We start from the raw sequence: 14,970 nt of genomic DNA on the forward strand, positions 1-14,970 counted from the left end.
TGATTTGCATATATTGAAGAATCCTTGCATTCCTCAATAAAGTGGGATAGTACCACTTGATCATGGTGTATCATCCTTTTAATGTGCTATTGGATTCTGTTTGCTAGTATTTTGTTGAGGATTTTTGCATCTATATTCATCCGTGATATTGGACTGTAGGGTTTTTTTTTTTTTTTTTTTTTTTTTTGGTGACATCTTTTGTCTGGTTTTGGTATCAGGGTGATGGTGGCCTCGTAGAGTGAGTTTGGGAGTGTTCCTCCCTCTGCTATCTTTTGGAAGAGTTTGAAAAGGTTAGGTGTTAGCTTTTCTTTAGATGTTTGATAGAATTTGCCTGTGAAGCCATCTGGTCCTGGGTTTTTGTTTGTTGGTAGGTTTTTAATCACAGTTTCAATTTCAGTGCTTGTGATGGGTCTGTTTATTTTTTCTGTTTATTACTGGTTCAATCTTGGAAGGTTATAAGTTTCTAAGAATTTGTCCATTTCTTCCAGGTTGTCCATTTTATTGGCATAGAGTTGTAGTAATGTCTCACGATGCTTTGTATTTCTCCAGTATCAGTTGTTACTTCTCGTTTTTCATTTCTAGTTCTGTTGATTTGAGTCTTCTCCCTTTTTTTTCTTGATGAGTCTGGCTAGTAGTTTATCAATTTTGTTTATCTTGTCAAAGAACTAGGTTTTCGTTTTATTGATCTTTGCTATTGTTTCCTTCGTTTCTTTTTCATTTATTTCTGATCTGGTATTTATGATTTCTTTCCTTCTGCTAACTTTTGGGGTTTTTTTTTGTTCTTCTTTCTTTAATTGCTTTAAGTGTAAGTTTAGGTTGTTTATCTGAAATTTTTCTTGTTTCTTGAGGTAGCATTGTATTGCTATAAACTTCCCTCTTTGAACTGCTTTTGCTGCATTCATAGTTTTTGGGTCATCATGTTTTCATTGTCATTTGTTTCTAGGTATTTTTTGGTTTCCTCTTTGATTTCTTCAGTGATCTCTTGGTTATTTCATAGCATATTGTTTAGCCTCCATGTGTTTGTATTTTTTACATTTTTTCCTGTAATTGATACCTAGTCTCATAGTGTTGTGGTTGGAAAAGATACTTGATACAATTTCAGTTTTCTTACATTTACCAAGGCTTGATTTGTGACCAAGATATGATCTGTCTTGGAGAATGTTCTATGAGCACTTGAGAAGAAAGTATATTCTGTTGTTTTTGGATCAAATGTTCTATAAATATCAATTAAGTCCATCTTGTTTAATGTATCATTTCAAGCTTGTGTTTCTTCGTTTATTTTCATTTTGGATGATATGTCCATTGGTGAAAGTGGGGTGTTAAAATCAACTACTATTAATGTGTTACTGTCGATTTCCCTTTTTATGTCTATTAGCATTTGCCTTATGTATTTAGGTACACCTATGTTGGGTGCCTAAATATTTACAATTGTTATATCTTCTTCTTGATTTGGTCCCTTGATCATTGTGTAGTGTCCTTCTTTGTCTCTTGTAGCATTCTTTATTTCAAAGTCTGTGTTGTTTTATTTGAGAATTGCTACTCCAGCTTTCTTTTGATTTCCATTTGCATGGAATGTCTTTTTCCATCCCCTCCCTTTCAGTCTGTATGTGTCCCTAGGTCTCAAGTGGGTCTGTTGTAGGCAGCATACATACGGGTCTTGTTTTGTATCCATTCAGCCAGTCTGTGTCTTTTGGTTGGAGCTTTTAATCCATTTACATTTAAGGTAATTATCAATATTTATGTTCCTATTACCATTTTCTTAATTGTTTCGGGTTTGTTATTGTAGGTCTTTTTCTTCTCTTGTTTCCTACCTGGAAAAGTTCCTTTAGCATTTGTTTTAAAGCTGGTTTGGTGGTGCTGAATTCTCTTTGCTTTTGCTTGTCTGTATCTCCATCGAATCTGAATGAAATACTTGCTGGGCAGAGTAATCTTGGTTGTACGTTTTTCCCTTTCATCAGTTTAAATTAATGTCCTGCCACTCCCTTATGGCTTGTAGAGTTTCTCCTGAAAAATCAGCTGTAAACCTTATGGGGATTTCCTTGTATGTTATTTGTGGTTTTTCTCTTGCTGCTTTTAATATTTTTTCTTTGTGTTTAATTTTTGATAGTTTAATTAATATGTGTCTTTGTGTTTCTTCTTGGATTTATTCTGTATGGGACTCTCTGAGCTTCCTGGACTTGACTGACTCTGTTCTTTCCCATATTAGGGTAGTTCTCAACTATAATCTCTTCATATATTTTCCCAGTCCCTTTCTTTTTCTCTTCTTCTTCTGTGACCCCTATAATTCAAATGTTGGTGTGTTTAGTGTTGTTCCAGTGGTCTCTGAGACAGTCTTCATTTCTTTTCATTCTTTTTTCTTTCTTCTCCTCTGTGGTATTTTCATTATTTTATCTTTTAGGTCATTTATCTGTTCTTTTGCCTCAGTTATTCTGCTATTGATCCCTTCTAGAGAATGTTTAATTTCATGTGTTGTTCATCATTGTTTGTTTGCTCTTCAGTTCTTCTAGGTCCTTGTTAAATGTTTCTTGTATTTTCTCCATTCTATTTCCAAGATTTTGGATCATCTTTACTACCATTACTCTGAATTCTTTTTCAGGTAGACTACCTATTTCCTTTACCTTTGTTTGGTCTGATGGGTTTTTACCTTGGTCCTTCATCTGCGTATTTCTCTGTCTTCTCATTTCACTTAACTTACTGTGTTTGGGTTCTCCTTTTCGCAGGCTGCAGGTTCATAGTTCCCGTTGTTTTTGGTTTCTGCCTCCAGTGGCTAAGGTTGGTTCATGGGTTGTGTAGGTTTCCTGGTGGAGGGGACTGGTGCCTGTGTTCTGGTGGATGAAGCTGGATCTTGTCTTTCTGGTGGGTATGACCATGTCCAGTGGTGTGTTTTGGGGTGTCTGTGAACTTAGTATGATTTTTGACAGCCTCTCTGCTAATAGGTGGGGTTGTGTTCTTGTCTTGCTAGTTTGGCATGGGACGTCCAGCACTGTAGCTTGCTGGTTGTTGCGTAGAGCTGGGTCTTAGTGTTGAGACGAGATCTCTGGGAGAGGTCTCGCCAACTGATACTACATAGGGCTGGGAGGTTTCTGGTGGTCCAGTGTCCTGAACTTGGCTTTCCCACCTCAGAGGCTCCGGCTTGACATCTGGCCGGAGCACCAAGACCCTGTCAGCCACATGGCTGCTGGTCTTGGAGAGTCTCCTGGAGAGACTGGGGGTGGCTGTGGCTTACTCTGGGAAAACAAACACTGGCCTAGTGGCAGCCACAGTCAAAAGCTCCTTCTACCCTCCTGTATTATATTTTTACAAGTTTCATAGTTTGTCTTACATTTAAATACCTCATTATTCAACTGTTCCAACAGCATGTTGAAAAGAGTATCTTTCCTCTTTTGAGTTTTTTCTGTACTTTTTTTTACATATATGTCAGTCATAGTTGTGTGGGTTATTCCTAGGTTCTTTGTTACCCTGATTTGTTTTAGTCACTCCACCAATAACACATAGTCTTTATTACTGTGGGTATACAGTCAGTCCTGAAATTCGGTAGAATAATTCCTCTCACTTAATTCTTTTTCAGAATCCTTTTGGCTCTTCTAGTTTCTTTGCCTTTTGTGTATATTTTAGAATAATCTTGTTTGTATTTACCAAAGAACCTTGCTGGAATTTTGATAGGAGTTGCATTAAGCCTGTATATCAGTTTGGGGAGAATTGGCATCTTTATGCTATGCTGAGTCTTTCAATCAATGAATAAAATGAAAAAATGAAAAAGGACGTTCACTATGTCATTATTTTAGGGTAGGTCTGCTGGTGACAGATTTTTGGTTTCTTCCTCTGAGAATGTCTTGATTTCTCTTCATTCTGAAGCATATTTTCACTGGATAAAGAATTCTGTGTTATAACTTCTTTTAGCACTTAAAAAATGTATCACTTCCTTCTAGCTTTCATGCTTTTTGATGAAAAATCTGTTGTAATTTAAAATGTTTTTCTTGTGTAGTTAATGCATTGTTTCTCTGGCTACTTTCAAGAATTTTTTTTTTTTTTTTTTTTTTCTGTCTTTAGCAGTTAGAAGCTTGGCTACGATGTGTTTTGGCATAGATCTTCTTTGGGTATATCCTATTTGGAGGTGACTCTGTGAATCTTTGTGTTTGTTTTTTGCCAAATTTGGGGAATTCTCAGGCTTTGCTTTTTTTGGAATACCTTTAGCCCATCATCCTTTTCCTCTCCTCTGGGTCTCTGATGACACAAATGTAAGATTTTTTTTTTTTTTTTTAACCACAAAGTCCTAGAGCCTGGGTTTTTATGTTTTGGTCTATTTTCTGTTGTTCTGATTGGATAATTTGTATGTTGTTCTATTTTCTAATTCACTGATTATTTCTTCTGTCTTCCATATTATACCTTTGATTTATTGAGGGTTTTTTTCAGTTATTGTAATTTTTAGTTCTCAAAGTTCCATTTGTTATATCTTTTATATCTTCGCTCACTGTGCTATCACAGATTTTCTTACACCATTCTGGTGGATGAAACCACTGTCTTGTTACTGCTGTTGGGAGTAGAAGTCCAGGTTCTCCACTGAGCCTCTGACAGCCAGCATTGAGGGTGGAGGGGGCTCTCTCTCCTTGTTGCTGCTGGGCAGAAGTGGGAGTTCAAGCTCTCCACTAGGCCTTTGCTGATACCATCCTGGTTGGGTCACTTGGTTACTGCTACATACCTGTATTCCACTGATGTTGTCGGGGGGTGGCCATGTTACCCCTGAGCAATGGTGAAAAGTCCCCACTCTGCTAGTTTCTGATACCACCCAATGGGGAGGGGAATGGACAACTCCTTGTTTTACCACATCATGAGAGTAGAATATCGGACTTTATGTTGTCTTTGCTGAAAATGTGAGGGTGAAAATGCTGCCTCTCTGGTAGGTCTCTGATACTTCCGAACAAGGGAAGGTTGGGGTGCCTTGATACTGCTGGGTGTGGATGAAATTCTGGGCTCAGATTGAAATTCCTAGTTTCCCATTTGGCTGCTCTTATACCACCCTGGTAGGGGGGTTGAGAGTGCATCATTATGGCCTGGCAAGAGTAGAAATCTAAGCTGGCTTCTTGACCATTGCTGATGGGAGTGCAGAGTAGGGGCTGCAGTTTTTATCTGGTGTTTGGTTGGAATAAAGTGGTTATTGTCTGAAAATGTTTTGTCTTGTTAGGATGCCCCTTGTTCTTTGGTTAGAGTAGATTTGGGGGGGTGCTTTTGTTTTCCCCCTCTTGTCTGTGGCCATTGGCGTTTCTAAGTTGCCAGCTTTTCTAGTATCCAATCTGATATAGGAAAAAAAACAAAAAGAAAACCCATGGAGTTTAGCACTCACTGTATTTTTCCTTTGGTCCTAAGTTTGTAGTTAGTCCTCTGTCTTGACTTATATTACATATATATATATATATATAAAATATGTTTACTCTATCTTCTTGAAAATAGGAGTCCTGATAGTTATTTAAGTAAAGACTTCAATGAAGTTACCAATAGCTAAGTAAAACATTTTATTCTTAATAAATATTAGGAATGGAAAAAGATTCATCTGCTTGAAAATTGTCACATAAAATGATCTAATTAACCCCAGTGCCAGTTTGGAATTTGTCAGAATTTTATAGTATACTTTTGGCCCTGATGAATGCCAGAATACCCCAAAGTACTGCTTTTGTGGTTGTAGATAGGCTTGAGAATGCTAATTAATGATTCACAAATCCATTCAGATTTATTTTGGATATAATCCCACCTAGAATTTTCATATTAGAATAGATAATTTTTAATATCGTTAATATTTAAATCATTGCTTGCTAGGTAAATCAGAATTTTGTCCTGCTTAACTTGTAATTCGTGTTCTGGTTTCCTCAGAGTTTTGAAGTATTCTGAAAAGTGCCCAACATGGAGTTCACTCTTGATTTTATTTAATGATGATATGTTGAATAAAATCATTTTTTTTGGAATTACATAATTATAATTGTTTAGCACAATTTGGAAATTTTATAAAATGAGAGTTCTAGGATATCCTATTATAAGGAGATAGAGATTCTTGAAATGTACTTACAAAATAATTTCCCTTTGAGATTAACTGAAACTTTTTTCTTTTGAAAATTGGGTCCTCCAACTGTTAAGCAACTTTGGCTTGCTCCTTTTGATAGTCTTTATGTTGGAAAACACCTCAACCCTTCCCAGCATTATTTATTTCCCTCTGTTGTACTGTCTGGTGTGCATTGGCAGATGTGGAAACCTACCACCGGCTTGAAGTAGGAATTTATCTTATACATTTTTTAAAAAATGTGCCTAGCATCCAGTACATAGTTGACTAGCACTTCTCTTCCTCTGTTGTCCAGCACATGGCTTGGAACACATAAGTTCTTTGAAGGAACGTATCACATTTTATAATATAAATTAGTGGGAAATTGTATTTGTCCTCCTATCCATTTGGGGGGGAACATATCTCTTTCAGGTACAATTATAATTCTTTGAATGCCTCCCACTTCACATGTTTAAGTTCTTTAAAACCCAACTTACCACCTCCTTAGTAAGCCTTCTCAAATCTATCCATTGAATTCCTATAGCGCTCCTTTATTTAAGGCACGCATCTTTTTTTTTTTTTTTTTTTGCGGTACCCGGGCCTCTCACTGTTGTGGCCTCTCCCATTGCGGAGCATAGGCTCCAGACGCACAGGCTCAGTGGCCATGGCTCACGGGCCTAGCTGCTCCACAGCACGTGGAATCTTCCCGGACCAGGGCATGAACCCGTGTCCCTTGCATCAGCAGGCGACTCTCAACCACTGCGCCACCAGGGAAGCCCCATGCATCATTTTTGTTGTACTAGTAAACTAGTGTGCACAGGACATACAGAAACAAAGCTGTAGGCAGGATAAGGTGAACCTTAACTCTGGTTATTTTATTAATAAAATAATCTGAACTCAACCTCTCCCTCAAATCCTTTATTTCCCGTTGCAGTGCATGATGTTGCCATTCTTGCAGTTATCTAAACTAAAAACCTCAGATTTATCCTTGACTCATTCTCCTTCAAAGTCATCTGTCTCCTTCCCTTATTCAACCAAATAGGTCACCAAGATCTGACTTTGAATCTTAAGTCTGTTCCTACCTCTTTCCATCCCCACCACTTCATTTCAGTCTCTTCATTCAATATCTAATACAGGAAATATGTACCTAACACCTGCATTATTACAGCATCCTATGTGGTATCCTTGACTCTAGTTTCCTACCTACCTTCATCCAGTCTCTAGTCCATCTCCACAGTATTGGAATTGTCTTTCAATAAAATGTAAACCCAATCATGTCATGTTTCTATTGAAAATCTTTCAGTGGTTTATCATCTTAGGTTAAAATGAAACTTCTGAGTCTGATATATAACACTATTTGTGATCTGGTACAGACTTAAGAGATAATGTGTATATAGGCAGGGGTTATTTTCTGTCAAGATTTCTTTGGAGATAAGTGGGTTAGTGAGCAGAGAACCAGTTATTATGCCAGGGAACTCCAAAAATTCAGAACAGGGAGAACTTTATCACGAACTATCCACACCCATCCTAGTAGCCTCTCTGTAATTTATGTAATTTCATTAGAGAAGAATTCCCCCACCCCTCGCCTACCCTGGGATAAATTTTCTGAGAAAAAACTGTCCCACATTTCGATCTTCAATTAATCATTTTGTTATTGCCCCGTCTCACTCATCCTCCTATATGGCAATGTGGACTCAGGAGAGGCCCCAGAGTTCTACTTGGGTAGGTCAGCTGCCTCTGCTGTAGCATCTTCTACTCCTCTTGTTGCTTGTAGCTTCTTTCTTGACTCTGCCTCAGCACTCATTATGTCCTTTTTGCGTCTAGAAGTTTCTTGAACTCTCTTGAAGTCTACATCTTAGCTCTTCAATTTTGGTTTATATCTTTTTATACTTTATTATTTTAATGGAGTCTAAGGAGGGAAAGAATATATGTGTGTGGTACATCTTGGACAGAAAACCTCGTGGATTCTTAGTTTGACATAAAAGTTAATAATTCTTTTTTTAAAGCATTGTTGTGCCAAGATTTCAGTGTCTTACTTGTGATATAAATACACATTTTTGATATGAAATTATTTAATGTAAAGATAATTATAGATAAATATTAGGATTTTTTATGAGTGTAAATTTGAAAAAAAATGCAACTAGAATCTGTAATACTCAAGTGTTCTGTAAACATATGTAATATCAATCTTATTTTTCATTTGACTTTATTTCAAAATATAAGCTGAACTAGGGGATTTTGTTTCTAGGACGATTAGAACTAATGTATTTAGAGTTAGTATCCTCCTTATTTTACTATTGTTCTGATTGAAGTATAGCTGATTTATAATATATTAGTTTCAGGTGTACAACATAGTAATTCAACATTTTTATAGATTATATTCTATATCTTTATAGATTATTCTCCATATATATAACATTATAAAATAATGGCTGTATTCCTTGAGCTGTGTAATATATCCTTGTAGTTTATTTAATACATAGTAGTTTGCACCACTCTATTCCTAAACTGCTTTTAGGCCTTGGTTGCTGAACATGAGGGTAGGCATGGGACCTAAGGATGAGTGTTTAGTTTCTCCATTTCTTTGATATTTAAATCTTCACATTCAGTACAGGAGGAGACTGGATTTGTTTCATGACAGCATGCTCCCTAATCAGTGGTTTTCAAACTTAATCAAGCTTCAGAATCACCTAGAGGACTTGCAAAGTATAGACTGTTGGGTCCAGTACCCTTCAGTTTCTGATTTAATAGATCTGGGGTGGAGCTGAGAATCTGTATTTCTAACAAGTTCCCAGCTGATGTTAATGCTGCTCATCCAGGGACCACACTTTTGAGAACTGCTCTAGATCAAAATTTTTATAAATAAAGCTTTTTTGGAATATAGGCACACATGTGTCTATTATCTATGACTGCTTTCATGCTACAAATCATGACAGAGTTGAGTAGTTGCAATAAATACTGCATGTCCCGCAAGCCTAAAATATTTACTGTTTGGCCCTTTACAGAAAGTTTGCTACGCCTGTTTTAGATAATTCTCCTAATTTGACTATATTGTGTAAATTCAAGTTGCCAAAATTTCAGATAAAAGAAGAGGAATTGCTACTCCAGAGGCTGCTTTCCTTGCTAGTTGTGCTTCCATGCTTGCCCAAATATGTATAAGTTTGTATCTACCCAGCTCATTCTTTTAACAAACACATGGCAGTAGGCTGGCCACGGGGTATTTAAACAAAATATAATAAGAAATGGTTACTAGAGTTGACATCAAATAGATAAATGAATTGCCCTTCTCTATGGATAGATATTCATTAGTTTGTCATTAAAATTATTCATCTTATATGAGGCATATAGTCAAATCTTGTTATCCAATGAATATTTCTAAATATTACCAATAAAACGTAATGGACCCATTGACATGCTGCAGTTTCCTCCTTATTTATATCAGCTACATTGAAGTAGAGTACTTTCCTGATTCCATGTGGTGAGGGATACAATTTTGAGATACTCTTATTATCACATGTAAAATCTATTTGCCTTGTTTTCTTGAGATATTGTCACCTCTGACTATGTGCAATTTCCTTTTCTGAGTCTCAGAGTTCCCTGTGTCTGACTAGCTATGGGTTTTCTTTGGTTAGTATTTGTATGATAAATATTTTCCATCATGATACTTTGAAACATTCTATATTCTTTAAAGTGTATCTCTCATAATTGGCATATACTTGGGTTTTGTTCTTTTTATCCAATATGATAATATTAGTAATTGGGGTATATAGTCCAGTTACATTTAATTGTGAATACATTTGGGCTTATATTTACCATTTTACTATTAGTTTTCTGTGACCCAGCTGCTTTCAGTGCCTTTTTCTTTTTTGTCTTCTTTTGAATTAACTTTTATGATTCATTTTACCTTCAGTTACCTTAGTTGTATATTCTTATATGAGGGATTATAATATGCATCATTGACTTGTTATATATCCTTTGTTAATCAGCTATTTGTGCACTCTTTTACTACAGGCTATAACTTGAACCTTTGACTATCTGTAGAACCTTAGAACACTTTAACTCCATTTATCTACTTCTGCCTTTTAATTTTACATATGTTAAACCACATAGGACATTAGAATCATTAGCATTACTTGATACTACCAGTATCCAGTAAGTATTTATATCTACCTTCATATTTACCATTTTCTTTGCTTATCATTTCTTCAATTTCATTTTTTTCAACCACCTGAAGAACTTCCTTTAATATTTTCTTTAGTGTATGTTTCTTGATAATAAGTTCTCTGTTTGAAAAAATATTTTACCTTTAAATTTGATATTTTCATTAGGTATAGAATTCTAGGTTGGCTTATTATAACACAAATATCAATATTATCCCATATCTTCAGGCATCCATATTTTTTGAGAAGTTTGCAAGTCTTAAAGCAATATATCTTTTTTCTGTTAGTAAAGATTTTTCTTTCTGGTTTTCAGTAATCTTACTATGACTAATTTACCTAGGTTTTGTTTTGTTCATTTTATTCTGCTTAAGGTTCTTGAACTTTCTGAAACTGTGGGATAATGTATTTCATCAGTTTTGGAAGATTCTTGGCTGTTTTCAAATATTAGTTCTGCCCCATTTTCTCCTCTTCTGGGAATCCAATTATGTATTATTATTAGACTTTTGACTATTCCTCGTATCTCTTACACTCTTCTATTTTTACATTACACTTTTTCTCCTTCAGTTTGACTATTTCTGTTCCATTGTCTTTGAATTCACTAATTTTGTCTGCTGTTTGATCTGCTCTCAGACCCATCTAAGGTGTGCTAAATTTCAGATTTTTCCCCTTTGCATGCTTTATCTGATGACATTCTTAATATTTTTAAAATCTATTTTGCTTATCCTTTATTCTGATATGGTAATTATATTTAAGGTGGTGTCAGTTAATGCCAACATTGGATTATCTTCTTTGTTGCTTGTTTTTTCACTTGGTTTTTGTTCATGAGGTCCTGTCTCATGACATGCCTAATAAATTTTGCTCAATTGGATATTTTGTTAAAAAAAAAAAAATTCTCCTTGGGGTCATTCTTTCCTCCACTATGCCAACAGTGATGGCGGATCACCTTAATCTTATCAGTGGCTATGTTGATTCAATGTTAAGTTCTAAAGAAACTTAGTTCACCTCTTGATTACCCTTGGCCCTCCAGGTCTTTTAACTGGGAGCTTGATGTTTGTGTGTGTGTGTGTGTGTGTGTGTGTGTGTGTGTGTGTGTGTGTGTTCCCTCTCCTGGCATGTACTGAATGCTAATCTTTGACACATGAGAATGCCAAAAACTCTGCTTTTCTTTTTAGAGTCTTTTCCACATAGGACAAGAATTCTGTAAATGTCCTGAAGGGAAAACTACTCTTGTAATTGAAACTCCTAGATTGCTGTCAAAAGCTCTGCTACAGCAGTCTGGAGTCTCAACTTCCTTCCTTTGCTTAGAATTGGTAAATGCCTCCAAGGTAAATTCAGCTGCAAATCTTAGCTCACCTTTTGTAAGGTTTTCAAGTTTGGAGTTGTAGTATCTCCCTTTTTTGTTACCTTAGCAGATCTCATCTGTCTTCACATAAATCGTTTCTTTATATTATCTAGTTTTGTTTTGCTCTCAGAGGGAACAATGTTTGGCCATAAATGTATTCTAACGAGGGTGACCACCTGTTCCAGTTTGTCCAACTGTTCCACTTTAACACTGATGATCCTGCATCCCAGGCAACTTCTTTCCCAGGCAAACTGGGACAGTTGGTTACCTGATTTCAAGCCATCCAGAAACAGAAGTTAGTAAATCTAATTTAGCATGAAACTAATATGTAGAAAGGTGTTTTTAATAAAACTCAAGTGAAAAAGACTAATTTTCACACTGACATTGTATGTTAAATTATTAAATTGTTTTAGCCAATATTTTCATGAATAAGATAGTGTTCCAGGAAATGCAAATAATTACCATTTATAAATTATACCTACAAAAGATTTTTTAAAACCAGCTAATCATTATCTTAATTGTTCCTAAGCAAAAAGTTGGTAATATCATTGGTTTTTGAAATAGTTTTCTTTTTCTCTCTAGAGTTGGAGTTGTTTTATAGAACTAATTTTATTTTCTCCCCTTTTAATTAATTTATTTATTTTTACTCCAAAATCTTTGTCTATTGATCAGAAATGTCTGTGTGCAAATAAAAGTTCAATCTGGCCGGTATATCCTGTGTTAAGGCAATCTTAAATCTACGAACCACACGTGATTATAATACTCCTGAGCTCTCTAATATCTTTAATTATGTTTGTATAAGAGGCCAAAAGAGAGAAGCTGTTCTATTGATAACTTTTGTTAAATCTGTTGCATTCAGTTTTTCTATGTTCTTCTGTCTTCACCTCTGATTTTTCCCCTATGGTTTTCTTTAGAAATTGTACTGAAAACAAGCTTTCTGGAGTTAAGATTCATTACTAGATATCACTGTTCTTATCTAAAGGCAAATATAATAAGGAGAGAAAAACTGCTGGGAGATGTTGTTTCAAGGATATATCTTGGTCAAGTTGGGACAGTTTTGTCTTGTATAGTCAAATTTTATTTTAAAAAACAAAGCATATAAATATATTTTAAAAGAAAAATGGCCTATATCTATTAAGTCTCATCTTGAAGATTCTTTGTTGGACTCACAGCTGGCCATCTGTAATGGAATAACCAGAGACTGTCCCAGGTACCGTATTTGGCCAGAGAAGTTTTGTTTGACCCATGTAGTTTTTAAGCATTGAATTAGTTTATTACATTTTAATAATTAAATTCCACATACAAATTTAATTTCTGGCTTCTTTTGAAAAATGGCACAATATGACAATAAAACAGCCACAGTCAGTTGGACCTAAATAACTTCTTTCAGATGAAGACATTCTTTGGTTCACTCCAACTTAGTCAGGCCTGTCTTACTTATGTTAACTGCTGCATTTCTGTAGTTATTTGAGTTCACAGTCCATTTGAACACTTAAAAATTCTTTTGACATTTCTGGCCAATTTTAATGCATGCTGTAGCTATGACTCACTTATGTTCTCTTTTTCCGCATGGTATTTTCCAAAATTTTCTCAAGTTTCTGGTAGCACTTAGCTTTGTATCATTGGTTACAAAGCTTGCTCAATTACAAGTTCAATAGTAGCAGCCAGGTTCTTAAAGAATCTGGCCTTGGGCAATAGAAGTAGGGCAAAGTACTTGAGCCCATTCAAGCATATCTCCCGTCAACCTCACCTCTCCCATCCAAAAGGAACTCAAATATCTTAAGATTTCCTGTATCCTTGTAAGTTGGATCAAAACTCATGTCCAATTTGTAACTCCAAGGGAGTTTCTTAGACTTCTTTCATACGGTGCACAGATAATAGTGCTATATAGGATTTGCTTTTCTGTATATTCAGCACCAAAAAGGACCTTCTCAGATTGTACTTACCTCAGTAATGTCTCTTTTTCCTTTATAATGCTGTACCAGGAACCATAATAGTGCACAGTATTTGTCTTACATTCAGTCCATTGCATCCTGAGTCTACGAGTTTGACAGTCATGGTGAAATGCACTCTGGACTTAGTTCTAGGCTGCCTCCTAGAGGCATCTGGTACTAAATCTGAGGTCTAGAATTCTGCATCGTAGCCCTGCAGAGTGTACTACCGTGTCTGCATCAATTAAGCACTCATATATATACTTGTTGAATGGATGAATGATAGACATCATCACTTCACACCTTAAAATCCAGCCTCTTTTGGTCTCATCTTTGCTGTGTCACATTTAATGGAATAGAAACCTGTCTTAAAAGTTTACCTAAAGGTGACTTGTCTTAAAAGTTTACCTAAAGGTGACTTTAGGCGTTCTTAAAGGCACAGTATTCAGTTTTCTGTAGCATTTTACCCAGAAAGTTTCTAAAGTTTTTCTTCAGATTTCACTTTTTCTATTTATGAATTTGAAAATTTCTGCTTCTTTCACTCTCACACCATTTTTTCCTCAGTGTTTAATAGCTCTTCCTCTTCCCCTCCTGCACTGAGCTTCCAGGCCTCCCAATTCCGGTGACCACATGACACTTTATGTCTGGTGCTATCCCCACCCACTATCCATTCTGAATGTAACTTTCCTATCAAGGTTGCTTTGCTCATGAGAATCAGCTCTCGTGAATGGGTGAATAAAATTTTACACGTTATTATTACATGTCAAAGAAAACTTGGATCAAGGAAATATAGTGTCCTTCTTATCTCGTTCCCTTCCAAATCTCTTTCACCCACTTGACCAGGATTGAGAGGCATGAAGGAGAATTACTGAAATACTGTGAGATGTATAAAGTAAATTTAGTATCCAGGCAATTGTGACTGAGTTAAAGCAGCTCAGAAGACACTCTGTTGGCATGATGGTTGAGGTATTTTGTTTTCACTAGAAGGGTGGAAGATAGATATTTACAATTATGTGCTTAAACGTAAATCAGGAAACTAAGATTCAGAGAGAAGTAATTTGGTGCTCATAATCACTCTCAAAATTGCCTGTGCTGGACAATTTTCAAACAGACAAAAAGGCTGAAGTAAAAGATCCTGGTGAGTCTTGAGAGCTGAGTGATGTGAAATGACTAGAATTTCTTAATTTTTAGGTAGAAGCACAGATTATTGGGGTGATAGTATTACAATGATCTTAGATCACCTAGCCAAATCTTTAAATATTGTAAACTTGGGGTTCAGGGATAATTAAAATGGAATTGTGACTTAATTGTACATTTTCAGAGATATATGTGAGTTAGGATCAAACCACAACTAGGATAGCACATAGTAAAGAAACATAATGTTATCTTTGTGCGTTTATGATGAAAAGAGGCTATTCAAAGCTACTGTTTAGGGATTTCAGTAATTGGTTAAGCAAGGAAAACATATCTCTTTTTCTTCTCCCTAACTCTTATCCACAAAGCATTAAA

This window comes from Kogia breviceps, chromosome 13 (genome assembly GCF_026419965.1).
Source record: "Kogia breviceps isolate mKogBre1 chromosome 13, mKogBre1 haplotype 1, whole genome shotgun sequence".
Classification (NCBI taxonomy): Eukaryota; Metazoa; Chordata; class Mammalia; order Artiodactyla; family Physeteridae; genus Kogia; species Kogia breviceps.